At 60.3% G+C, this 27490-nt stretch overlaps 1 protein-coding gene across 2 annotated transcripts in view; it reads left to right on the top strand.

The window, feature by feature from the left end:
- Window positions 1-27490, top strand: part of KCNQ1 (potassium voltage-gated channel subfamily Q member 1) — a 344375-nt gene that overhangs the window by 202058 nt on the left and 114827 nt on the right. The gene's annotated exons all lie outside the window — the stretch shown is intronic.

Raw genomic sequence — 27490 nt, 5'->3', positions numbered from 1 at the left:
TGGAAAAAAAACTGATTTCTTTAACTGGATTTTTTTTTTTTTTTTAGTTAATTTACAATGTTACGTTACTTCCTGGTGTACAGTAAAGTGATTCAGATTGTGTGTGTGTGTGTGTGTGTGTGCGTGTGTGTGTATGTATATATGTATATATACTCTTCTTCAGATTCTTTTCCATTATAGGTTATTACGAGATATGGAATATAGTTCCCTGTGCTATAGAGTAGGTCCTTGTTGATTATCTATTTGATATATAGTAGTGTGTATCTGCTAATCCCAAACTCCTAATTTATCCCTCCCCACCTTCCCCCTTTGGTAACCATAAGTTTTGAAAACTGATTTTAAAAAATCCTTAAAATTGAGTTGACTTGATCTGGTAGCGAACAAAATGGGGGTTCTGACTGTGTACCCGGTAGGGGCGCATCGCAAGAGTGGCCGAATTCGCGCGTGCGTGGTTTCCCGTGACGGTGCTTCCTCCGGCATGCCCTCTAACGTCAGGCCCTGAGATCCCGGACCCTCACAGCCTCCCCTCACAGCCTTGCTCACGGTGGAACACCGCAGGCCCCGCATCTCGGTGGGCTTGTGGGACCGTCCCCTCGGGGCCGCGCTTTGAGCCAGGCCCCGGAGCCTGCTGCGGGCCATTCTGACACAGTGGTGGGGAAGGGTGGTTCCGAGCCACACGCGGGCCGAGTCCTCAGCCCTCACCCCCTCACCGCGCATGGGGCGCCGTCAATCAGCCCGTGCTGCCCGCCAGCCCAGCGCACCTGTTGTGTGCCCCCCAGCCCCGCCTCCTCCCTAGGCCTTTGGGGGAGACAGAGAGGAAAACAGCCCGAGACTGAGAGGGGTTTCTTGTCTCGTCGGGAGACAAGAGACACGTGGGAATTGGCTGAAAAAGCATGTGAGGCTGGGCGGACTCCAGGCCAGCCCGGGACAGACTGGGCTGTCCAGCTGGGGGCTGCCAGGCGGGCAGGGGGGAGGGGAGCCTGGAGCTGGCCTTGGGCACATGGGCAGAATTCAGGGATGGGGTGGCAGGCACGGCCAGCTCCTCTCTGGGTTGTACTGGGCTCCCTCCCCAGCCTGGGCCAGCACAGGGGCTCCCTGGTCCTGGAGGCCCTGGGGTGTGGCACCTATCCCCTGTCACCTTCTGGGGCTCGAGACTGTGGGGCGGGTGTGGGGCAGAGAGCCCGGGCACCTGGCGGCCTTGACTCCGGCTCCCCGTGTGACAGAGGGCATCTGGTTTGTCTCATCCGTACGCGATGGGGGCCTCTCCCTCCAGCGCTGATATTCGGGGTTCAAAAGGTTTCCTCGCAGGCCCCTGCTCCCGAGTGCACGCACGCACACACGCACACACAGCTGAAGAGAATTAGGCTCAAAACGTCCACTCGGCTTGTCTCTTGATTCCGAGGTATTTAGAATGGGGGTGGGGGATTAAGGGAGGAAGTTGCTGAGCTAATTCTCCTGCCTTTGCCAGCACAGAAGTGCAGATGGGGCCCAGAGCCCCGCCGTGTCCCAGAGGAAACACCAGCCCTCCTTCACGCGGGGCCGGGCGGGAGGAAAGGACAGGGTGGGAGCCCCTCACCCAAGCGACTGGACGTGGCGGGACCCAGCCAAGGGGTCCTTCTGACCGCAGTTTGCCCTCCACCACTCCCCACCCCAAGAGTCTTAAGGGTGGAACCAGCTTCAGGCTCAGCCAGGTTCCCGGAGAGCTGCTTCCCTCCAAAGCAGGGAGGCCCAGGGCCACGTGGCTGCCTCAGCCCCATCCTCCCAGGAAGAGCCCTTGCCCCACGCTGCTCTCTGAAGTGGGCAGGAGCACAGAGCGGGACGAGGAGCCCGAGGTCTCCCTGTGTGGCTGACACAGCTGCCGAGAAGCCCCCCCTTCAGGTCAGCCCTGGCCGTCGGCGCCCACTTTCTCCGTGTCCCCGGCAGCCGGTGGCCTCTCCTTGGTCCTTCTCAGTGCTGCACTCACGCTGCATACGACACACACCACCGCAGCTGTCCCTGGTGAGGGCTCTGTGACCCTCACGGTGCCACCCCCAGCTCTGTCCCCAGGCTCCCTGCCTTGTGTTCTCCATTTCAGAGCTTGGCGGGCTCGGGTCTTGGGCCTTGCAGGCCGTGGTGGGGTTGAAGTGCAGTGCAGGGGCGTCTCTGGGAGGTCTGGGGGAGAGAGGGGGTGAGGATCAGATCTCCCTTCTGGAAAGATCACTCTGGCTGCCAAATGGAGAGAGAACCGGAGGGAGCAGGGAGGCAAGGGGGCCCAGGAGGGCCATGGGGAGCCTCGCCATTGCTCAGCGAGAGAGGCAGGAGCCTTGGCATTCTTGGTGGCCGTGGAGGTGAAAGAAACAGCCACGCCTGGGCCCCCACGGGAGGCAGCTTTGGGAGGACTCCTTGGCAAGGCCAAGGACGAGCTTCAGGTAACCCTAGGATGGGTTTGGAGGGAAGGTTAAGGGTCCACTGGACAATGTTAAGAAACCTGTGTACGTGCGTCAATCCCCCACCCCCACCCCCCCAGCTGCGGAGAGATCCCACGGCCCCGGGATATTGTCACTCCACGGGTACCCAGCTGTCTGTGGTACCTGTCCCCACCCTAGCTAGCCGAGGCCTGGACGGGACACAAGTGTGACTGGCGTGGGTCCTGCGCCTCCCGATTCCAGGACGTTCTTGGGCGCCCATAGCACCCCTTCTCCAAGAAGAAGACAGGAATGGAATCACGGGGGGAGTGCCCTTAGACAATTATGCTGCGTTGGGGTCAGTCCCGGCCTCCCCTCACTAGCAGATTAGCTTTCCTGAATTGGCGTCAGCAAGAACGTGATGCCGGATGGGTGGGGGGTCTCGAGTCCAGGAGGTCCCGATGAGTGGCAGCGTGGGGTGTGGGCCACTTCCCATCAAGAGGGCAGCTGTGCTGTGTGTGTATATGTTTGGGCATTGCACGGCCAAGCCTTGATTAGCCAACCCCGATTCTCCCAGAGCCCCTGCTTCGATGCGGGTTAACTCAGCAGCTGTCTCTTGAGCACCTGCTTGAGGCCTGGTTGCATGCCAGGCATGGGGGGTGGGAAAGCAAAGTGAGCCAGGCCCTGCCAGACCCATCGCCTACAGAGCCTTTTTTATCGCTACCTTCCAGAGGCAGTTTCTTCCCACGGTGCATCCGTCCCAGAGCGTGTCTGCCCCCACTTCCTGCCCCAGCCTGCCATTTCCACAGCCATCACTCAAGCCTAATCTCCGAGCCCTTCGGGTTGGGTGGGCCCGGGGCCTTTGAGGACATTGGCAGTGCCAAGGCCACCCCGGAAAGTGTTTTCAATTATCTCTCAAGTTCTGGGAAATGTGCTTTCTAACAGGAAGTCCCATCCACATAGCTCTGGTGGTTATAGATTGTTTTTTAAACATTGCAGGGCCCTCCACTGATATTTGTGGTGAGGACAGATATTTGCAGAGAGTCCACTGTATCCTCAGCTCTGTGCTGATGAAGAGCGAGGCGGCTGCAGTGAAACCCACCAGGCCTCTGGTGAGCAGTGGGTACAAGGTGATTGGCTGTGAGGGGGCTATGGGTGGAATTTGGACAAGAAAGACAGGAATGAGAAGAAAGGGCCGTCTGACTCGGGTACCATGTGGCTGTTTGGTTTTAAGACCCGTCCATGAGGTCTTTGAGACTCCTCCCTTCAAGAGATGGAGCTTATTTCCTTCCCCTTGATTTTGGTCTGGACTTAGTGGTCTGCTTCTGACAAATAGAATTGGCGGAAGGTACACGGTATGACTTTCAAGGCCAGTCATGCAGCTTCCTCCTCACTTTCTCTCCCTGGGATCAACGACTCTGAAGGAAACGGACCACCACGTTGTAAGGACGCTCAAGCAGCCCTGTGGAGGGGTCCACTCAATGGGGAACTGAGGCCTCCAGCCAACAGCCTCATGAGTGTGCACCATCTTGGAAGTGGATCCTCCAGTCCCAGTCAAGCCATCAGAGGACTGTAGCCCTGGCCAACATCTTGACTCCAGCCTCCCAAGAGACCCCTGTCAGGTTCAGCCTGACCCTTGAGAGGGGTAGCAAGGAGGGCTCAGCCTGCCTTCCATCTTTGCCGGTGGTTGATGGCTTCCAGGAATGTGGTATCTGGGCCGGGGGAGAAAGGGTGCTGTCACCAGACAGCAGTATCTGTGCCCCAGGCACGCGAGTCATATTTCTGCTTTCTCTCGGAATTTGAATTCTGCCTCCAGGCCAGTGGCTCTTAGTTAGCCTGGTGTGCCCATGAGAACCACACCATGTGCAGGTGCCACTCACAGAGGTGAGAGATCTCAACTCAGTGGGTGGTCTCCGGGCAGCAGAAAAGCTGTCAGAGTCTGAGCAGGGGGTGTGACTTTGTGACACTGTGCTTGCGGTGGGGAGAAGCCAACAGCTGGAGTGTAATCCAGCAACTATAACCGGTGACTTTTTCTCCCCCAGAGGACATCCAGGTCCAGGTCTTTAGGACACAGGTAGGATGAAGGGCTGTGCTGGCCTCTCCTGAGGCTGGCGACCAGGGACCCTACCTCTCCAGGCAGCCTCCAGGGCACCCGGGCCTCAGGGGGCCGGGTCGCTATGGTGCCTTCTCACCTGAGCAGGTCTGACCCCAGCCTGCCTTGTGGGGCACAAGCCCGGGGCTGGCGGGGATCCCACGCTCTGTGGCCGTTCTCCCTTCCCTCCTCCTTTCCTGGTGCCCCGCCCTCGGGGTCCAGCAGTGGACCTGCACATCGGTCCTTTCGCTTCCCGTGGGTATAGCTTCCTGTTCCTTGGTTGTGGCCTATGGGCCGGAGGACGGACCCAGAGCTCCTTGACGTCTCTCCCATGCTGACGGTTCTCACGGGACCAAGGCCTGGGGGAAGGCTCGACAGCCAGCTCTGCCCCAGTTGTGTTTTCTGTGCCCACGGACATCGATGGCTATCTCATCGGTCAGCCACAGAGAAAGGGGAGCAGGAGCACTGGGGGCACGGCGGGATGCCTTGTGTGGGTAGGCAGGGGCACTGAAGCCCCCTCCCATTTTTCTGCTCTCCCTGGGTCTTTGGGAAAGACCAGCACTTTCTGGCAGGATCATGTCTGCTCTGTGACCGTCCACTTGGAACAAAAGGCAGAAGTGGTGGGAGTGGCCCAGATTTCGTTAGAGCCCCTGGAAGCCAGGCACGTGCCTGCCTGGACACAGACCACACCTGGGGACCGAGCCTCCACCTCTCCGGGCAGCCCCTGCCTCCGAGGCCTCACCTGCTGGCTGGCACTGTGGGCCACCCAACTGCGTGTCCACCTGGGAGCCCCAGTGAGGCTCTCAGAGCAGCCTGAACCCAGCAGGGTGACGGATGGGTGCGGCCGGGGCCCCTCCACGTAGGAAGTTCAGTATTACCAAACCAGCAGCTCGTGGTGGTCACTCTATCAGACCCAGTTCTAAAGGCTTTATGACCATAGCTCATTTAATTCTATCACAGCCCACCATGGAGACGGGGAACTGAGACACAGTGAGGCCAAGGGACTTGCCAGGTGTCACGCAGGCAACAGGTGCCGGAGCCCGGCTTTGGACCCTGGCATCATGGGCTCTGTCTGTCTGTCCTTCCCTCTCCACCACTCGGCCTCAGGACACGGCCCTGCTTTGCACTGCAGCCACACGGCTCGGGTGGGCAGCCCAGTCATGGACACAGCACTTCCTGGACGAGAGGGCAGGTGTGCCTTGGTCCCCATTTGGCCTCCTGGGTGCTGAACCCACGTGTGCCCAGTGGGGGAGGCGTTGCCGGGCCCCTGGAGCCAGACTCCCCCAACAGATGACCAGGACTGGGGACCCCAGCACCCCCGCTCATTAACCATTCCACCTGACCATGACATTCTTTTTTACGTAGTTGGGGGGGCCTCAGACGACCCCTCCTCAGCAGGGGGAGGACCCCCAGCCCCTCGGCCCAAACTGGTTTCAGAGCAGGCACTGAGCAGACTCGCCGTGGACAGGTTCTCAGCAGAATCCTTTCCTTTCCGGGGTCTGCGGTCCAATGCCAACCACGGGGGCAGCAGAGCAGAACCAGGCCAGGCGATGCGTCGGGGTCTCATGTGGGCGATGGGTCTCTGCTGGCATTTCTGTCTAGCTCCGTGCTCCTCTTTTTCCTTTGTAACTTCCCTTCAGTGTACCCTGGATCTCCGGGGAGGGTGGGGTGGTGGAAAATGGAGTCAGCCCAGGCACAGGCAGCATCCCCCCAAGGGGGTCGGCGCAGGGGCCTCTGAGGGGCACGGGGTGGCCGGTGACCTCCAGTTTCAGCCCCGGACCCAGGTCTAAAGGCAGGAGGTGAAGGCTCATGAAACCTCAGCTCTGAGGAAGCAGAGGACCCAGCCTGAGATGGGGGCTCCATCTCCTTCACCCCCGTTCTCCGCCACCAGGCCCACAGCCAGGGCCAAAGCCCTTCTCGAGACAGGTCGATGGCAGCAAACATTTTACAGATGTGACATGCTCGGAGCCTGGCAACAGGGGCAGGCCAGCTGCTGGAGAACATGGTTGGATTTACGTCCACGGCAAAAAGCACCCGGTCACCTTTCTCTGCTTGGAGTGTAATCTTTTTTTGGAAGCCTTGCTGGAAAATCTGAATCTTGTGAGCCATCAGCTGTTTATAATCAGAGAAGCATATGTTTAAAAGAGCTGAGGGGCCTTATAAACTCCGTGTGCAAATTACCTTTGGGGCTGCCTGCTCCCCCGCCCCTCCCCACGGCTGCCATCGCTGGCGAGGGGCTCAGCGCGCTGCACAGAATTACTGTAACCCCGTTGTGGCATGGGGTCTGTTTAGCTTTAGTCACGTCAGCTTGGCCCTGGGGCGTGGGAGCCTCTGTCTCTGCTGCACGGCTTCCAGGCACCCCCCCCCCCACCCCAGCTGCTGAGGACTTCTGGCTCCCTGTTCTTGGGCCCTCACCATGAGAAATATCCAACCTGGGAGCCGTGTAGCACGACGCGGGTAGGGGGGCTCCCTGGGCCCCGCCACACTCAGGGGCAGCCTGGAGTTGGGGTGAAGCTCTCGGGGCCTGCTCGGGCGCCAGCGTCCTGCAAGATTATTTGTGTGGTGTTTTCTTGGTTGTGGTTTTTGTTTTCCTAATAGCTTTATTGGGATAGAATTCACATGTCGGACAATTCACGCATTTAAAACGTACGACTCAATGGTTTTTAGTATGTTCCGAGTTGTGCAACCATCACCGCTAGTTCCAGGACACGTTCAGCACCCCGGAAAGAAACCCCGCCTCCTCTGGCTGCCACTCCCTATTCCCTCCCACTCCCCAAGCCTGGGCAGCCACGCGTCTACTTTGCGTCTGTAGGGGATTTGCCTGTTCTGGATATTTTATATGAAGGGAATCCTACGATATATGGTCTTTTGTGACTGGCTTCTGTCACTGAGCATTATGTGTTCAAGATTCATCCATGTTGCAGCCTGTGTCAGTGCTTTAATTCCTTTTTATGGGCAAATAATACTCCATTTTATGGCTGGACCACACTTTATTTATTTATTCATCCACTGGTGGACATTTGGGCTGTTTCCACTTTTCAGCTATTATGAAGAATGTTGTCATGGACACTCGGGTACAAGCTTTTTTACGGACATGCATATTTTCATTTATCTCAGGTACCCATGGAGGAGTGGAATTGCTGGGTCATGAGGTCGCCCGCTGTGTAACCTTGTGAGACTGTTTTCCACAGTGACCGCGCCGTCTAATGTTCCCAGTAGCGTCGTACGAGGGCTCTGATTTCTCCACATCCTGCTTGACACTTCTTACTGACACTCATTTTCATCTTAGCCATCCTAGAGGGTGTGAAGTGATATCTCATTGTGGTTCTGATTTGCCTTTCCCTGTTGGCTAACGATATCGAGCATCTTTGCATGTGTTTATTGGCCATTTGTATATCTTCTTTTACGAAATGCCTAGTTAGATCTTTTGCCCATTTTTTTGGTTGGGTCATTTATCTTTTTATTATGGAGTAATTCGAGTTCTTGAAGTAGTCTAGAGACAAGTCCCTTGTCAGATACATTTTCTCTCATCTTTGGGTTGTCTTTTCACTTCCTCGATGGTGTCCTTTGGCTCTCAAAACTTTAAAATTTTGATGAAGTCCAATGTACCTACTTTTTTTATTTTGTTGCTTGTGTTTTTAGTCTTATATCTAAGTAACAGTATGCAAATCCAAGGTCACAAAGATTTATCCCTGTGTTTTCATCTAAGAGTTTGATAGTTTTTGCTCTTACATATAGGTTTGGGATCCATCTGAGTTAATTTTTGTATATGGTGTGAGATAGGAGTCTAGCTTCATTCTTTGGCATGTAGATGTCTAGTTATCTCAGCACCGTTTGTTAAAAAGACTATTCTTTCCCCATCGAGTGGTCTTGGGCACCCTTAACAAAAATCAATTGACCATCAATGTATGGGTTTATTTCTGGACTCTCACTTCTGTCCATTGATCTGTATGTCTGTTTTTATGCCAGTACTACAGTGCCTTGATCACCATAACTTTGTAGCAAGTTTTGAAATTGAGAAGTGTGAGTCCTCCAACCTTGTTCTTCTTTTTCAGGATTGTTTAGCTGTTCTGGGTCCCTTGAATTTCCATGTGAGTTTTAGGATTGGCCTGTCAATTTTTGCAAATAAGCCAGCTGGGATTCTGAGAGGGATTGCCCTAAAGCTGTAGATCAATTGGGGGAGTACTGGTATCTCAACAGTGTTAAGTCTTCCAGTCCCTGATCCGGAGATGTCTTTCCATTTATTTAGATCTTCTCTCATTTCTTTCAAGAATGTCTCATAGTTTTCAGAGTGTAACTTTTACACTTCTTCGGTTGATCCTGTGGGATTTTGTGCGACCGTGACCAGCAGCCATGCTTCCTTCCCACCCACTGGTTCTGTCTAGCTTCCAGGCCCATCCTCCCTGGAGCCTCCCCACTGCTCCAGGCCTCGAGGCCCCCGTCTCTGGGCTCCAGCGATGTTTCTTCGTGGTGTCATCTGGTGGCAGTGCCCAAAGTGTTGCCCTGGTGCAAGTCTGCACACCCTGCATTCCTGCCTGGGGCATGCGCTCTCCTCCCCTCTCTGGGAGCTTCCTCATGTCCTGGCCGGTTCCCCGAGTCACCCCTGGTGCTCCCATGGCCCTTGTAGGGCACGTTTACATGCCTCAATCATCCTCTGCCAAGTGTGAATGCCACCCCCAGACTGCGGCTCCCTGAGGCCCGAGTGGCTCCACCATCTTACCCACAGTGCACCCCAAGACTGGGCACAGGGTGTGGAAACCCCAGGAAGGTCTGCAGGAATCACTGAACTGTTTTCCAGGCAAGTCGTTTTATCGCAAGTCCCCACGACTGATAAACAGTCCTAAATACCAAGTGAGGCATCTTGGGGCCTCACCGCCAGGGAAACAGGACTTTGGCAGCTTATAAAAGGAATTTAATTTTTCATATTTCCTTTCAACTCAAGGGTCTCAAATCCAGTCTGCAGCCCTAGAGGGGAGGGTCCTGGCACTGCTTCTGAGGAGGGTGTCTTTGAGGGGAGGTCCAGAGTCAGCTCATGGCGAGCTTGTCTGGAGCCAGTGGCAGGGAGCTGGGGCTGCTCACCTGCTCACCTGTGTCTGTCCCCTTGGATGGGGCTGGGCCAAGCTGTGTGGACCAAATTGGATTGCTGCCAGCTGTATGCCCGGCCTCACTGGGTCTCTCTCTCCATCTGTGAAAGGGGCGGCGGGGAGACGGGGGGAACACTCCCTGGATTCCCTGACCGCCAGAAAGTAAGGAAGGGGACCACGTCCGAGGAAGTGATGGTTTATGATTCCTTTGGGAACTGGGGAGGGGCTTTGTGCCCGTGCCTTATTTAAGCCGTGAATATCACTCACTGCCCTCATTTGTCTGTTCATTCGGCACTTATTGAGCGCCTTCTGTGTACCTCGCCCTCTGCTAAGCCTGGGGACCGCAGTGTGGAGTGGATGGACACCAGTGCTCCCTGCCTGCTCCCATCTGGGCCGCCCAGCCTCAAGGAGGTCATTACAGGATGGCGGGGGGCTGGGGCCAGAGTGGGATACTGTGCTCGCCAGCAGCCCCCCAAGGCTGTGGGGAGGCTCAGAGCAGGGCTCCCTGTAATCACAGTGAAGTGTTGAGGGGCAGAGAGCGCCCAGGGCACCAGGCCAGACAAAAGTGTGTGGACTGGAGTCCCGAGGCCCGCGTGCCAGACTCAGAGCCTCACCCGCACCTCGTGGGACAGGGGTGGGTGGAGAAGCTCTGGGGGCTTCCGTTCAAATGTGCAGATGGGGTCGAGGGGGGGCCTCCCCGTGAGCACCCCTGCCTCAGGCCTGCCTTGCTCATCCGCAGCCACACCCCGTGGCGGGGAAGCAGAGCCGTGGGGCTCCCAAGCCTTTCCCACACATGACTTTCTCGCAGGCTCCTGGCAGGGGGCTTGCACATTGGCTCCTTGAGAGTCTTGGGCGGGACACGGGAAGGAGGCTACGGGGAGAACGGAGGGACTCCCACCCCTGCCTCCCTGTGAGGCCACTGTCAGAGCAAGGGCAGCTCCCCGGACGACCCCCAGCTGTAAAGAGGGTGGGGAGGACAGTCCTGGTGTGGATGATGACTCGGAGGCCTCGCCGTGTGGGCCCACCGCTTGGCACCGGGCACCCAGGAGGCGGCCGGTGAAAGGATCCCTGTGATGTGAACCGCTGCACGAAGCATTTGGTGTTTGGGGATTTTTCGTTCGGGAGGGATTAATGAGCCTCTGAACGAGATCCCAGAGAGCAGCCAGGACCCTGCCTGAGATTCGGCTTCCGTGGACTGAGTGTGGGGGAGCCCCCGCTCCTCCTGGCGCCCGGGGCCAGCCGGACCTGCATTCCGCTCCTCCTCCCGCCTGCTGGAGACGTTCCCTGAATCACATTGTTCGCGCTCTCCGTCGGCCCTTCTGGGCTCTTCCCTGCCGCTCGCCATAAAAACGCTCCAGTCATCTTTTCCGCTGTGGTTTTTATTGTTTTATTTTATTATTCCAGCTCGATTCAGTTGGGAAGAGCTAGAGAAATGATTTCTTCTCCCCCAGACTCCAGAACAAGTCGTAGCCATTGTAGATTTTAATCAATCACCACTCCCCCACTTCTGTTTTACTTTCTTCAACTTTTCTTTCCTCCCTGTAAACGGGGTTTCAAGGACAGGAACCCATGTTGCTCCCAGAGCGGGTCTCCGTTTCCCCCCCACACCACGCCGCTCCCACCCGATGGGAGAAAAAAGTGAGCTCAGATCGTGGGTCAGCTCTGTTTCTGGAGGCCATGGCCACAGGCGCTGCTGGCCCCTGGCTGGGCTGGGCTGTGATGGAGCCAAGTGCAGGGTGAAGGCCCAGGGAGGAATCCGGGCTCTTTTGGCTGCCGGTAAGATTATCCATTAAATCCATATTCCTCACTGTAGAGTTCACGTATTCAGAGAATATCCCGTACTCTGGCCGTCTTACATTACTGCAATATTGCTTCCAGATGGGCAAACACCCACTCAGAGCCCGGCCCTGCAGACGCGACGGCCCAGCGTGCTGCTTACCACCGTGCCTTTGTTCTCTGGGTCCCACTCGGTCCCCACTCACTTGGGGGAGCTCTCGGGGGTGTATTGGGGGCGCCCCGGCCCCACAGAAGTCTCTGCAGAGAGAGAGCGGCCTGGATGCCAGAGTGTCTCTGGGCCGGAGCCGTGGGCAGAGGCCTCCTTGCTGAGCTTTCCCCGTGGTCGGGGCCGTGACAGGCGTGGTCCCACTGGTGCCCCGGCTGGAGAGGTCCTGCTTCACCAGTGGGGATAAGGCAGATGGAGCATTCTAGCACTCTGCCCCTGACCGGCTCAGGCCCACTCCCCTCACTTAGCCGGGGCACCGAGGTCAGGCCCTGCCTGGCCCCTGCCTGCCCTCCCCGGCTCCTGAGAGGCAAGGCATGTGTTCCGAGCTCCTGCCTGCTGGGGCCGTGGTCTTGAGCCTCCCTCACGTGGCTCCACTGCTGGGTCTGAGCGTTCTGGTGGAGGCAGGGTAGTCGGACAGCCATTCTGTCATCGGTGGGGAGGAGGCCTGCTCTCTGCCCCTCCCCGTCTCTGTGTCCCTGGGCTCTGACGTCATGCAGGCTCTGTGTGGATGGAGGAGCTTGTGGGAGCCGCAAGTGTTAGGCGGACAGGTTGGGGGAGGAGGGTCACTCGAGGCTTCACAGAGATGGTTTCTTTTCTTAAGGAGGAGACGGCACAGCACAGGCCAAGGCGTGGCAGGTGAAGGGGCCGACCCAGCCGGCGTGCCTGGGCTCTGGATGCCCCGGGGATCTAGAGGCCGGGGCAGTGCCAGGTGGGAGAGGGTCTCAAAGCCCAGCTGAGGAGTCCCGCCATCAGCTTTCAAGCTGTGGCATTTCTTCCTCGGGCAAGGCAGCGATGTGGACAGACGTGCCTATCCCAAAGAGTCCCAGTCCTGGGACCTGAGGCCTGGTCCCCTCACGACATGTGTTCTCTGGCTTGTCAGCATCTTGATGCTCTGAGTGGGGACCCCAGGGCTGGGTACCTGAGGAGGGGGCGGGTGGGGCAGGCACTGCACACACAGGGCCCCGGGTGCAGGTCAGAGCAGCATGACGGGCGGGCCAGCAGTCAGTCACGACACTGAGTGACACGTGGGCCTGCCGGGCCCTCGCATCCCAGCAAGCTCTCGGCACCGGCCCGGACCTATGGACCAGGACCCCCAGCACAGAGATGTTTGCCCACCCACCCCAAGCCCCGCAGCTGAAGAGTGGCCAGTGGGGCTCGGTCCCGCGCCTCTCCCAGGGGTCAGGGCTCTCTGGAGAGCTCAGGGGAGCCCATGCCTGAAAGGCCTTATCCTGGGCGAGCGGGGAGGTGGGGCAGGGCTGGCCTTGCAGGTTAGCAGACCCCTCCGGTGGCCAGTGGGGGGCTGGAGGGAAGACCAGGGAGGACTCTCCTGCAGCCTCCCAGGCAGAAAGCGCTGCAGCCAGGCCTAGGCAGGGCTTACAGGAGGGAAAGCGGGGAGGGTGAGGCGGGGGCCGGCAGGCGCTCTGGGACCCACCGGCACCTCTGTGCGTGAGGCCCAGGGAGAGGAAGGCGGCCGGGGGCCGTGGTCCCAGCTGTGAGTGTGCGATGGGGGCCACCGCACCCCGAGAAAGACTCAGACCCAAGCCTGCCTCCTCCGTCCCACCCCTCCTGGGGTCTTGTGCAGGAGACTCCCATCCCTCCCTGGACCCTGCCAGCCTTCAGAGCTCATGACCATGCCAGGGACCTCTCTTGTGGGGAGTGGGTGCTGGCTCGGGTGCCAGGGAGCCCTCCCGGGGCACCCCCATATCACACTCTGTCCTTCTGGCCACATTCCGGACAGACCTACCCGTGGGGGTTGACCGGCTAGGGTGGCCCCACGCTTTCCTGAAGCCTCGTGTCCACCTGAAAGCCACCAGCCTCCTGGGCTGGGGGAGTCGCCGCGGGGGCCCAAGCTCCAGTGATTGAGTGGGCAGGGGGCGGCCGGGTCAGAAACCAGGCTGATGCAAAGCATTAAACAGTCCCGGAGTCGCCTCGAAATCCCTCTGGCTGTAACGGATGGTGGGGGAGAGGCTGCCCTTTTACCCATGGGACAAATTTGGGGCTTGATTACCTGAGATAAGACAGGGCTTCCCTGACAACCTCAGGCCTGCAGCTTTGGGATTAATTCCCTCCCGTAAAAGCAAATTTCAGAGGGTTTAAGCCACCCGGGGGCCGCGCGCCCTGCCTTTGACCTCTCGTATGCTGGGAGTGACAGGACCAGCTCTGTCGTCAAGGGCTGACCCTGCCCGTGGAGGTCAGCCCCCCTATTTCTCACCCACCTCGTTTGTCTTGGTTGCTAGGCCCACATTAATTGCTATTTGTATCACTTACAATCTTTCACATTTGGGGTGGTCGTAAATAACCCCAAAGCGATCTGTGCCCCCTCTCGGGGTCAGGCTCGGGTAGGTCTCCTGCTGGAGAAGAAGCAGGAGATAGGTGTGAAGCTGAGGACCCCCTCGGCTTCCTCAGACGCGTCACAGCTCATCTGGGCCACCACCCCCACCCGGGGCGGGGGGGTTGGGTGGTGGAGCTACGTGGCTGGCCCGCCAAGCCACGGTGGTCAAAGGCAGCCCAGTGGTCGGCAGTGCCATGTGCGTGGTGGCCATCCGGGAACCTCTGAGTGTCCCTTCTCCACAGACAGCCTTGTCTTCGGTCCCAGGGCCAAGTAGCGTCAGCGCAAACAGCCTCAGTTCCGCAGGGCCTGCTGGCTTTCTGCTCCCTGCCCTCTCAGAACATCTTAGCTGAGGGCTTCCCGCCACCAGGCCCCGACTTGCCCGAGACGTGGGGCTCTCACTAAGTGCGGGGGCCGCAGACGGCACAGGTGGTGCGGCCCTTCTCCTGGAACCGGGCAGCGCACGGTGAATGGAGCAGGCACTGGTGTTCTGGCTCCAGGGCGCTATTTCTATTCGCATGTTCAGAGGGAGCCGCAGGCAGCCCAGAGCCGGAGGTAGCGAAGTCCTGGATAGTAAGCAACTTCCAGGGATCACGCCCGGCCTAAGGCCAGACGCACTGTAGGAGCTCAACATACAGCTACCGAATGAGTTCACAGGTCTTGACATCAGATGCAGAATGGGCAACGGGCCCTGGACTAGCCAGGATGGGCAGGATGGGTTTCATTCCCTTTTGTGCTGCTTGTTTAACACAGAGCGGCTGGGGGGGCCTGCACAGGAGGCCAGGCTGCTCTCACAAGCAGCCCTGGTCACTGTACCAACAGGAAAGAGAGCCTGGGGGGATGGGGTGAGGCATTTGGGGTCCCTCCCCACCACAAGGGAGGACACCATCGGAGTTTGGGGATCAGGAAGCCACACACGTGGGTTTCTGCTTTAACGGCCCCTTGTTGGGACCTAGGCTGGCTTCCTGGAAGGGCTCCGGCCTTGTCCCTCAAGGTGGTGGCGTGGAGCCCCATCCATGCAGCGCCCTGTGCAGGGCCCGGGTTCACGTCCTGCTCCACCGCCTACGAGGCACGTGTTCTCAGGCTTGACATTTACTTTCTCTAAGGGTCAACCCGGGGAGCACAAGCCCTCCCTCGCAGGCCCATGTATGAGCTTAAATGAGATTCGTGCCCATGAGGTGCGAACACAGTTCCCAGCACGGAGTAGGCAATCACCGGGGGTGGGGGTGGGGGTACTATTATCGACAGGCCAAGCCGGCTGGGCCTTCTGTGGGGCCTCCCACAGCCTGCAGGCCTGCAGACTCCAGCACCGTGTCCTGGAAGAGTTAATGATCAGCCAGAGCCCCTGCCCCCAGCCGCAGAAAGGGTCTTGCTAGCTGGTGACCGTGCCCCCGCCCCCCCGGAAACCACACTGCCCTGAGGTCTAGGAGAAATGGACCAGGGGTGGGAGGAGAGAGGGGTGCCTGAGCAGAGCACCCCCTCTTCCTTCTCACTTCCAGTAGGGCAGACAGACACAGCAACCCCTGCAGGGGCTCTTCCCAGCACTGTGTCCCTTGGGCTGCGGGGCTCTGGGTCACCTAGGCGATAGTCATAGTCAAGGCTGTCTGGCGGGGAGGGTGTTGGAGGTCCGCTCATGGCTCACCCTAAAATGAGAGCAGTAACAGCTGGCCCACCAGGCACATCTGACTGCAACCTGGCCTTCCATTTGCAAGATACTCCATTTCTCCAAAAAGCTCAGTATCAGAAAGTCAGCAGAAAGGAGACCGAGGAGGCCACGGTAGAGCTCCTCGCTCCCTCCCCTCCTCCCTCCCTCCTGACTTTCCGCCCTTCTCCCCGTCCTTCTCCCAGAGCATTACCTGCCCCCACACCCCCGCAGGCCCCCGGCTAGGAGGAGCCCTGGCGTTGGGGGAGGGGTGTTTCCAGAAGTCACAGTCCCCTCCCCCACCTCCCGTATTCAGGAAAGTTCCTCAGGCCCTACTGGCTGCCTTCTTATTTTGTTCTGAACACAGACCCTCAGAGGAGCAGAGCGTGGGGATGGAGGGGCCTCCCTCGGGAGGCCATGTGGGGGTTCGAGGGAGACAGGAAACCTGCTCCGAGGATCGTGAGGGGCAGCCTGTCGGAGGCCCGGGGCCAGAGGACCCCTCCCCACACCTGCTCGCCCAGGACCTCGAGGGCAGAGCACCCCGGGGAGTAACTCAGCATCAGGGTACTTCGGGGGTCCTGGAGAAAGGACTGAACTTTGCTCTCTGGCTGGGAAGGGCACGTCTGCTGCAGAAGCACTTCTTCTGGCTTTGCTCTGTTGAAAGGGTGTAGCCTCGGGGCCCCGGCAGCACCTCGTCTCTGGGGTTGATCCCTCCTCAAGATGAGCCCGGGTGGACAGGCCATCCTGCCCAGCCTGGCTTAGAACCCTCGCGGACTCCGCAGCACCCAGGGTGGGGCTCAGAGCAGTGCTTCAGCCCCAGCCCCTCCTGACCCCCGCCTTCCTCTCCCTGCTGTCGCCTGCCGTCACCCCCACCCACTCTCCTGCTACGTGGGCACCGGCCGCCAGAGCCCCTGAGGGGTCCCAGCCCGGCCTGGCCTCTGTGCTGCCTGGCTAAGCCCCCTCCTCCTCTCTGTTTCCACAGCGTGCTTTTGACTCACGGAGGCCTCCCCGACCCGTGACCTCCCCCGTGAGCTTTATGGGGAGCAGCCCCCCCTGGACATGGGTGACCAGAAGGAGGGAGGGCAGGAATCGGCCAGCTCCAGGGGCTGGCGTCCCTTGACTGTTCACCGCTGAGGAAAGTGGGACCACCCGGAGCCCTGGCTCCGGGAGCACATGCGCGGCCTGGGCCGTCGGAGACCCTCCGACCGGCTTTGTGTAGCCGTGTGACCCGGCCAGTGCCACCTGTGTGTCAGGGGAAGGGAAGCTGCTGTTAGGACCCCCTGAGTCTTGGTGTCCACCTGGTGCTGACCAAGCTCCAGCCCCGTTGCAGGTGTCGATCGCGCTGTCGCCCCGCCTTGAGTGCGTGCGGGGGCGGGAGGCTCCGTGGCGCCCGGCCCCGCCAGCCACCTCGGAGCTGTGGGCTTAGGATACAGGACTGACCTCCCCCATCTGGACTTGCGCGTCTCCTAATCGGGGTTGCTAGCAGCCCTGTGCCTCTTGACCATGGACGTGAGGTTACAAATGCACGAGTCTAGCCGTCTCAAGAGGTGATGGTGGTTAATGCCATTGTCACCCCTGGCACATGCATTCCCAGAAGCTGGGGAACACAAACTGAAATAAGAAGTCGGGAAAATTGTCTCTGCCTGAGAACCCTCATTTTGCCACCCCCGATCAAGATGCTGCCTGGTGGGCGGCAGCCTTGTCTGGTGGCCACAGGGTCCGAAGCCGGGTGCTAGCAACCAGAGCTGGGGCTGCCAGGCACAGAGCCTCGGGCCAGAGGCTGTGTGGTTTCAGAGAAACAAACAGCCCCAGCTTGGCTGTGACCTCTGGAGGCATCCTAATTGTCCATAATCTTCAGTTACGGAAAGACGGAAATGAACTCAGATCAAGCTCTTATCACAGATCTATGACCAGGCCACGCACATCACGTCCCATCCCCATCATGTACCCCTTGCGGGGTACACGGAGCCTCAGTCTCCCACAACTGGCTCCCGACTACCCGTTTCCCTGCAGGCTGGAGCAACCGAAAGAGTGGGGGTTCGGTCCCCGAACTCGCTGAGGCCTGCAAGGAGACACTCCCGCTGCAGGAGACGGCGTGGGAGCTGACCTTCCAAGTCGATTGGGCACGCGAGATTTAGACACTGGAGACAAAGCGTCTCCGTCGTTTATTGTCTGTAGAGAGCACCGGCGGGCTCGTGAAGGCTTGCGTGTCGGCAGCTCTCCCGTCCGGCAGCTTTGCACACGCAGCCATATGCTCCCTGGCTCGGCTGCCTTCCGGGGCCAGGCTGAGGTCAGGCCTCCTTCGGGCCAAGCCCACGCTGGCCTTGGGAGGGGACAGCTGAAGGCCAGGAGGAGGCCACTGGCCTTGGGAGAGCCTCCCAAAGCAGAGGCAGCCCCCTCGAAGGTCACCTGGCTGCTCTCTGTGAGGGGAGTGGGACCCAGAGCTGGCCAACACCAGCCGTGTGTCATTAACCCCTGCCTGCCTGGAGCTCTGAGCTCCTGCCGGGGCCTTCCCTGAGCGTCCTTCACTGGGGTGCCCTCCCTGGGCACCAGGGACCCAAGAGTGACCACCGAAAATGGGAGCTGAAGCGTCAGCAGCCTCTGCCGACCCCCACCCCTCGGCAGGCCTGGCTTCCAGAGCCCAAGGCCCCCACGCCTTCTGGAGAATTCTTAGTACCGCTCTTGCAGCCTGTAGGAAGTTATGGCCCTGGAGCATTGGGGGCGATCGTCCTGCCTGTGTCTCATTAAATTGGGTTAGTTTGGGGAGCAGGCCTTGCTGGGAGTCGGAGACTGGCATAGACCCCAAGGCCACTGGGGCTTGGCACTGAGGGGTTTGAGGTTGTTCCCCCGGGTCTCCCCATCCCAGAGGTCAAGCCAGCACCCCACCCGCCCAGCCCACCTCCACAGCTTTCCAGGGACGAGGGCAGTGTGGGTGACCACAGCTTTCCAGCTCAGAACCCCAGCACCTGCAGAGGCCAGGCTCAGATGCAAGCAAGGGGATTTGTCTTTTGAAGCCTGTAAAGAGTTAAAAAGGCGGGGAGGGGGCCCCGGCAGGGGCCTGCTTCAGGTTATCCATTCTGAATGTCAAGGGGACAAGCTGCCAGGGCCAGACCAGCTCCGGGGAGACAACACGACAAGTTACAAAACATCCAGCAGCGTCCACGACTAATTTCTTCCCCTGTTTGTCCTGCCGAGGAGGCCAAGTTAAAAGGCAGCGCTTTGGGGGTTGAAAGGCTCCCCGCGGGGTCTCCGCGCAAGGGGACCCCGAGCCTTTGCGGCCTTTGTTGAAGGCCGTTAATAAGCCGGCTCCCGCTGGGCACTTTGAGGGCCGAGGCCGCAACTCCGGCCCCAGCCCGGCAACCCTCTGTCTCCTGCGCCTGCCGCCCGCCCGAGGGTGTGCCCGGCGCTTCCCAGCTGAGGTGGGAGTGGAATTAGCAGATTGTATCAAGAAATATTTCTAGGGATTTACATTCCGGTGGTCAAGAGTCTTCTTGAGGCTTTTCTCCTGCGTGTCGGGGTGGGAGCCGCCCTGCAGAGTGGGCCAGGGGGCGGGGCAGGCTTGGGGGTCACGTCCCCATCCCCACAGGGCCTTTAAGAGGTCCCCCACCACTCTGCTACTTGAGATGTGACAAACAGTGCAGGGTGATGGTTCTCCGGGGCTGGCTGGCGTCCCCACAGCTGCCAGACCGGCCTCCCCAGCCTGGCCAGATGCTGGCCGAACCTCCGAAGGCACCGAGCTCACCCAGACTCAACTGTCTGTCTCTCCATCTGTCCCCCAGTCCCTTCTGAGGCCCCTCCTCCAGCTAAGGGAGGACCCGGGGTGGGCTTGTCTCGGGTGGCCCATGAGACCGGGCTCCACAGCCCCGCTCAGGCCCAGCCCGCTGGGGACACCCTCACTGTCAGCCCCAGAGGCCGGGCTCCATCCACGTCACCCGGGAGACATGCACCGAGGGCTTCGTGTCCCCCTTTCCGCAGCTACCTCGGCCCCCCCTGGGTCTCGCAGCCCGGCCTCTTGCGTGAGCGGCCCCCACGTGCAGGGAGCACACACAGCTTTCCGGGGTCCTGGCAGCACTGAGTGTGGGAAGGCCCACGCCCCCTGAGAGCAGGGCTAGGTCCTGAGGCCCCGGCCGGGCGAGTCTGGGCACGGGGCCCGGGGAGGCACAAAGCTGACACGCCTGTACCTCAGAGCTCACAGGGCTGACGTGACACCCCATCAGGTTGACGGGTGAAAAAAAGCAGATGGGGTGGGGCTGGGCGTGACTCCTCAGCCCATGGGGACAGCCTCTGCATGGAGGTGACATTTGGGAGGCACCGGGGGAGGCCATCCGTCCCCAGGGGGTGGGGTGTGAGTGTGGACCGTAGGAGCCCTGGCGAGGCTCTGTCACCCCGGGGCCCCGAGAGACGGCCGGAACAGGCTGGGTGGCTGAGTCTGTGTCCTGTGGGTGACGGGGACCTCGGAGGGCTGTGAGCAAGGGGGTGACCACAGGCAGAGCAGCTCTGAGTGCCCTCTCCTCCTGTCCTGCCGGCACGGGTGTGGCCGCCGACCGAGCTTGCATCCCCCTGTGGAGCTCCATGTGCCTGGCCTCCCCGCTGCCCCAGGGTGATGGTGCTGACAGCGCTGTCCCCGTTGACTGTTGGGACAAATGAGGGGTCACGGAGTCTTGGGAGCCTCCTAAGGGACACTGGGCATGAGGGCCTCTTGGGGGGATGCAAGAGGGGTGTGAACTTACCCAGACCAGGCCCGATCCAGCTCCAGCCCTCGAGACCCCCAGCAAGTCCCTCCTTCTCTGAGTCTCTGCGTCCTGTCTGTCCTGTGCAATACGCTGCCACCCTCCTTGCTGCATTGGGGGTGGGGGGGCGGCGTAGGTGAGAGCAGGCGGCACTGTTTTTGTGCCTGCCTCACCTAGAAGCCCCGTGAAGACAGCCCCAGGCCTGGGCCAGCTCATGCTCTTGTCCCTGGCGTGCCGGTGGTGCCTGGAAGCAGCCACGTGTAGTTAAAGGACGATGCTGAGTTTCAGAGACACGGTGTATCAGTCAGCTTTGCTGCCAAACAAACTGTCCCCAGGTCTCACGGCCAAGCCCAATTCCAGAGAGTAAAGAGACAGACACTTCCTCCCCTGGATGAGAATGGCGAAGCCACACGGCAGAGGGGAGCTGACAGGCATGCGAGGGATGGTGGCAGCCTTCGTGACCTGCCGCAGGTGTGAAGGAATTCGCTCTTTTCAGTGGGTGGAGCAGAACTTTAAACCCCGCTCTCTCTGTTCTGACACGGAACCCTGCCCTCCATCCACGCCACCCCCCGCCCGCCCCATCACCACCTCCACAGGCAACCCCGGGGCCCTGCCCAGGGGCCCCATCCTTCTGATAGAAAACCACATCTGGACCTGGACGATGCAATAAAGTCATTGGGGAGCCACGGACAGGGAGTCCAGGAAGCAAGACAGAAAGAAAAACACACACATATGCAGGCTCGGAAAATATACAGCCCTCTCTGCAGGCTCAGTATCACTTTACGGTGTCACCTTTCGGCATGTAGCCACTTATTCTGTCAGGGCGGAGAGCCCTCCCGCTCCACCAGGTGACGGTCCTAAATCCTTGGGAGCGACAGCCGTCCTCCCTCCTGGATTGGGTTTCTGCAAAAGGGAACGGGGCTGGAAGCCAGGGCCCCCATCGCGCCCACGTAGGGCTGCCTCTGAGCTGCCGGGCGTGTGTGTGGAAGGCCGGGGACAATGGCTGGATGTTTCCCTGAGAAGCTGGTGCTGCCCACGGAGTAGGGAAAGTGGAGCTTTGTCCCCCAGGCAGGCCCTCAGCACTGCACCCCCTTTGCGGTCCCTTGAGGAGGACAAGAGGAGCCTGAGGGCCCCGTGCCCTCGTTCCTCCCCTCTCGTCACCCCCTCACCCCAGGAGGCAATACTGTGATTATCCTGGGCTCACAGATGAGGACGTGGGGACTTGCCTGAAGCGAGAAAGGAGTCGGAATGGGGGTGGGGGTCACCAGCCCCCCGCACATAGCAGCGTCTCTAGGATCAAGCTTTCGGCCTCAGCACAGAGCTGGCTTCGTCCTGCCCTGCCGCAGCATGGCAGCTGTGGGACCTTGAGCGAGATACTTAAAGGCCCGGGTCTTGGTGTTCTCAGCTATGAAGTGGGGACACAGTGGTCTCTGTTACAGGGAGCAGGCGACCGACCCAGTGACCGGTCCCAGCTTCTGAGGGCAGCGCCCGGTATAGCCAGGGCTCAGAAACGGGGGGGGGTCTATCGGAGCCATCACGCTGGAGTCCGTTGTGTCACCAGGACACCCAGTCCGTTTAGGTACAGTCAGCGAGCCCGACGGTCACGCGTGGGGTTTGCTGAAAACCACGGATGCGTCTTCTAAACACGGGTCTTGAACTGGGGCTCGACCCTCCCCTGCCCCGTTTCAGCCCCGAGAGCGTGGGCCCCGCAGGGACTAATCTATGAGAGGGAGGCGGGAGCGCCGTGCGCTTGGCGGCCACCATCCACGGCAGGGACGGTGGCGGCCGCGGGGGCTGCGGGGAGCTCCGCGGCCAGCCCCTCCCCCAGACCCACGGCCACGGCCGACTCATGAAATGTCAGCAGCGGGGCCATGGCGGCAGGGCCAGAACTGGAGGGGGGCTCCCGGCATCTGCAAGCGGCTTTGGCTCTTTGGTGGCCTGACTTACGGCACACACGCTGCCACCCAGCTCTCAGGACTGGCAGAGGCTGTTCCACCACCCCTTGCCTTGAAAGAACGGCTTTCAAGCGGAGACGCCCTGCCGTCTGTCTCTTTGGGGCCCTGAGCGTCTCTCTGAGTCTCTGAACTAGAGGCCCGTGTTTAGCTGTGGTTGAGGGAGCACCTTAGCGAGAGGGTCCCAGGGTTCGAGGGCCTCGGCCCCAGAATCCGAGGCTAGCTTGCCTTTGCCCTTTCCCAGACAACCCCCCACAAGGCCGGGTGCCCCTCCCCCCCCCAGCCCCCACTGCAGGCTCCACGGCTGGATTCCCACGTCCAGCTGAGGGGGATCCGGGGAAGGCGGGGGTTGCTGGCCTCTCTGAAACCGGTCAGCTTGCGCAAACGCTGTCTCCCCTGCCCCGAATGCCGGTCACCTGCCCAGTTAATCATCCCAGGGCCCTGCGGGTCAAGGAGAGGCGGGAGGCCACCTCCCTGCTTCTCAGATTCTGCTGAACCAACTGAAACCCTAACCTTCGGGCTTCCCCACTAATTTGTGATAAGGCCTCGCCAAGAAAAACAGCAGGCGAAAGACCCCTGATTTCTCCACGAATTCCAGAGCGCTTGGTTCATTCCAGCAGGGAAGGGGCCCCGAGGAGGCCGTGCGTGCAGAGCCGTCGCTGTGTGGGTGCACGGCTGGGGACGGCCTCTCGGGAGCAGCTAAGGAGGACCACCTGCCCGTTCCGAGGAGATTGCTTCCAGCTGGCGGGGCAGGAGGCCGAGGGTGTGTCCCACGGTGGCTCAGACCGGGCTGCGCTGTTGCTCACGTGATGTGCGTGCAGATGTGGCCCGCACGGGCAGGGGTGTGCGTGGGGCTTCGTCCACCCGGGCTCCTGACCTGCGGACCCCAGGGTCCCCGTGTGGATTGGGGGGAGCTGCCGACGCCCTGAGAATGGGGGCCAGCGGTGCGTCTGGGTGAGGGAGAGGGTCCTCTCGGAGGCCACAGCTGGCTCTCATGGGGCCCAGGCACACCACAAGAGGCGGCCGCTGCTCCCTCAGAGCTGGGGAAACTGAGCCCCGGGGCGGAGAAGTGATCGGCTCCCGGTCAGCACTCCCCAGCCCCGCCCCGCTGTGGCCCACGTGGCAGGGCGGTGGCCAGGAGCCCAGAGGGGCTCCGGGTGGGACTACGGTGACGAGCCAGTGGACTGGGGCCAGAGAGATGGGCAAGGCCCCACTCCCAGCAGGGAGGAACATTATTTGATATTCCTTTTTCCCCAAATCACATTGTTTCTGTGTTGGCCTGGATAGGAGCTGACTTCAACAGGCAGGCGTGGGGATGTCAGGGCACCGGCCCGTCTGCCTTCCCCTGGAATGTGCCCCTCCCTCCATGCAGCGGGCAGCCGCCCCTTGCTGGGCAGAGGGGCGCCCCTTCCTTCCCCCTACCCCAGCCCCAGGGCCAGATCTGCCCTCCCAGAGGCTCGGGAAGAGCACCCAGGCTCCTGCCCGGCAGCTCCCAGCAGACGTCCATGCTCCTTAAAGAGAGACAGATCATGTTCACCCTGGGTGCTGGGCTGCCCTAGGTCTGCCCCCCTGGGTGGCGGGCTGGCCCTGGGCGTGGAGGTCAGCAGGGGCAGAGGACACTTGAGCCACTTGGCTGGGGGCTCGGGCTCTGCGGTCCTAGTTCCCTATCCCCAGGGGGGTCCTAACAAACCCTGTGTTGTCTTTAAAGCATCCTGGCGGAAAAGCCTGTGCCTGCTTTCTGCTCTGTCGGTTTTGTTTCAAATTCTGCAGTCCTGCAACCCTTCCAGCCGAGTCAGAGCAAGGCAGCATCATACACCAGACTCCGGAAGGATACCGCACCCCCCCCAACCCGCCCCAGGACAGTGGGGTTCTGGAGCAGCGGAGGCCTCAAAATCTCAGCGTCTGCAGATGTTAGGGAGCGCAAAGGCAGCTGGGGCACGCGAGGGGCTCTGGGACAGACACCCTGGATTCAAATCCCAGCTGGCCAAGACCTGGGGCGGCTCACAGCTCCTCTGAGGTTCCGTTTCCTTATCTGTGAAATGGAGATAATAAAGGGTAACTGTGTGGGGAGCAGGACTCCATAGAAAGCAGACACACTTTGGGATTATCCTGTGTGGGCGGGGTGTTGGGAAGCGTGGGGCCTCCTGCAGGAATCCGGGGCTAATGTCCTTGCAGCAGAGGGTGGGGGGAAGGGGGCGGGTATAGAGCCCTAGAGAGCAAAGGTCAAGTGAACAGTTTACCTTGAGGAGAGAGAAACAAGGACGGAAGATGGGGGTGGGGTGGGGCGGGGGTGGCGGTCACAGCCAGCAGGGAGAGCCAGACCCGAACTGGAAGGCCCCAGAAAGGAGACTGGGATGCACACGCAGAGATCAGCCTCCAGGACAGAGTGGAGAGGGCTGCGTGGTCTGGAAGGGTGAACGAACAGCATCCAGGATTCAAGGACACAACAATGGGAAACACGCATGCCTGAGCCTGGCCTGTGCTTTGCTCGCTCCGTGATGGGGTGGAGATGGAGGCAGGCGTGCCTTCCTCTGCGGAGCTGCGGGGCATCGAAGTGGAGGCAGAGGGGCGCCCCGTGTCCCCCTAGACCCTGCCCTCATCACGCCCTGTCCCCATGCTCGTGTACTCTGGCCTCCTCCTCGTCCCTCCGTCCCTTCCAGCTCGTTCCTGCCCAGGGCCTCTGCACGTGTCCGTCCCCCCCCCCCAGGACTTACGCTGGCCCTGCCTCCCCCCCCCCCATGCAGGCATCTCTTCTCCTGTCCCCTCCACTCCTCACAGCCCTCCCCTGTGCCCCCCAGGGTCCGTTGTCTCCTCTGCCCCAAACAGAAGCACTCTGAGGTCAGGGGGGATCTCTTGTTCCTGCCCATCAGGGTCCAGGCCACTTCCTTCTGGAGATTCTCAAACCACCCTGAGTGAACCCGTTGGTAGAGCTGGGCCTTGGGGAGGACAAGGGTGGGGGACCCAGGTCCAGGCAGAGCCCACTGCGTCCTCGCAGAGGCTGGCTCTGGGGGAGACCTAGATGACCAATCATGTCCCCGAGGGTGCGGGCTGGGGGACGGGTGTCCCAGGAGGGCCCCACCAGGGCAAATGGTAGGGTGCCTCTGGGGCTCAGGGCCTTGACAGCCCCCCCGACCCACTGCACTTCCCCAGCCCCGCGCCACACTCCTCCCCCCCCACCACACCTAGAGGACCAGGATGCTGTTGAACCGCCAGAAACCTAATCTATTATTACACAGAAACTTCTGTGAAGTCAGGGGTTTGAACTCCCCAGAAGTGTTTGCCCGATTTGGGGCCGATAGCGGGTGATAAATGCTGGCGATAAGGTGTTGATTGGTTCTGGGAGCTGCTGTAGACACAGGGGCCGTTGTGCACGCCAGGCTGGCAACTGTGCTCGCCAGGACAATAGCCCGTTTATCCACCGCTCTGCTTGCCGCCCGCCCGCCCACCCCGGACGGGCACAAAGGACGCTCGGGCCGGGGACCCTGGAGCCCAGCGCTCCCCGGGGGCAGACCTCAGGGGCAAGCACTGTCCCGGCCTGGAATCCGCCCCCTTGTACTTCTCCTCCCTGGAGCATCCCAGCAGCGGGGAGCCACACTGTGGGTGACAAAGTTCTCTGGCCTCGGTAGCCACGCCTGTAAAATGGAATCACGAAGTCCCAGCACTGTAGGGCTGCCGGCAATTAGATCAAATACACAAGTCCTGAAGAAGAGACAAGCGGGTGTTTATTTGACAAACATGGACACCTGCTCCAGGTAGGAAATTGACACAGATTGATGATACAACATGGACACAAAATGGACTCGGGTCAACATGAATGGATACAAATTTGGTACAAATTGACACATACTGGAGGAGCCGATATGCCAAAGGGGGAACCACGGACAATCACATGGTAACAGGTGGAAATGTGTTTAGCTCTTCATTATTTATAGTTAAGCGCCTGGGGGGAAAAGGGAAGGTAGACAGGGCTGATGCGTGGCAGGGGCCTGTCCCACCCAGACTGAGTCAGGGGGCATCTCACGGAGAGGGTGACTAGTCCAAAGCCCGGGGAAGGTGAGTTTTGTGGCGTCAGGGTTGAGCTTGCTTTGGAGGGGGCCCTACAGAAGGAGGCCGATGGGGCCGGGGCTCTGGAAGTCACGTGAAGACGCTGGCGTTCGCTCTGAATGGGGCCCGGCCCAGCCCAGCCCAGCCCAGATGGTACAGGGTCACCAGCCGCAGAGCCGAGGATGGACTGTGGAGGGGCAGGGGCAGAGCTGGAAGACCAGGGTGGAAGCTACCACACAGGGCAGGGGAGCCAGCTGGACCAGGCGGGCAGGAGGGAAGTGGTAGATTCTGGGGGTTTGGGGAAGCGAACTCTTTCAGTCTCCCATGGCAGCTATAACAAATTCTCACAAACTTAGTGGCTTTAAACAACACAACTTAATTATCTCACAGTTCTAGAGGTCAGAAGTCCAAAGTGGGTCTCACTGGGCTAACATCAAGGTGCCGGCAGGGCTGTTTGCTTCTTCTAAGAGGCTCTAGGGGAGAATCTACTCCTGGCTTTTCCCAACCCCTGGGGGCTGCCTGAATTCCTGGGCTTGTGGACCCCTCCTTACGTCACTCTGACCTGCGCTTCCATTGTTTACTCCTCTCTCTTTCCCTTCTAAGGAGCACGGGAAGTGGGGGACACTGTAGGAGCTGGCAGGGGAGCAGTGAGGCTGGTGGGGGCGGTGGGGACAGACCACGCGGGGCCTGGGAGGCCCCAGGAGGGAGGTTGACTTTGTCCCCAGGCAGCAAGTGCTGGTGTCAGGCTCGTATGGCCGCGGTTGCTCCCATCCTGCCCCGTCGCAGTGGAGGAAGATTGGGGGGGTGGGGGGGGAGGGGTGCAGCCATGGTGGCTTGAACAGGGAGAGGGCAAGGGGGAAAGGGGGCTGGGGCCAGGCCTAGGAGTCTGCGGACTGGAGCTGGGCCGGATGGGCCAGAGCTTGCCCTGGCAGCATGGGCCACGGGGACCAGAGCCCTGGCCTGGGTGCTCCGTGGCCCTGGGAGCTCAGCTTTGTTAAAGGAAAAGGAAAGAGGCCTCATGGCCATATGTTGCAAGCAAACACCTACTTCTGGCCGCCAGCTGAACGCAGCCCCTGCAGGCCTGGCGGGGAGGGGGCAAGGCGGGCAGACTGTCCTCGCCGTTCCCTGCAGGGCAGCCGCCCCACTGCCACCCGGGGGCAGCTCGCAGCTCCCCGCGGCCTGAGCGGGTTCTGCAGGGCGGCCCTGCCCGCCCATGCTCCCCATTGTTGCA

The sequence above is a fragment of the Kogia breviceps genome, chromosome 7 (genome assembly GCF_026419965.1).
Source record: "Kogia breviceps isolate mKogBre1 chromosome 7, mKogBre1 haplotype 1, whole genome shotgun sequence".
In the NCBI taxonomy this organism is placed as follows: domain Eukaryota; kingdom Metazoa; phylum Chordata; class Mammalia; order Artiodactyla; family Physeteridae; genus Kogia; species Kogia breviceps.
The sequence above is the reverse complement of the archived record's forward strand: the minus strand, read 5'-3'. Positions and strand labels throughout refer to the sequence as shown.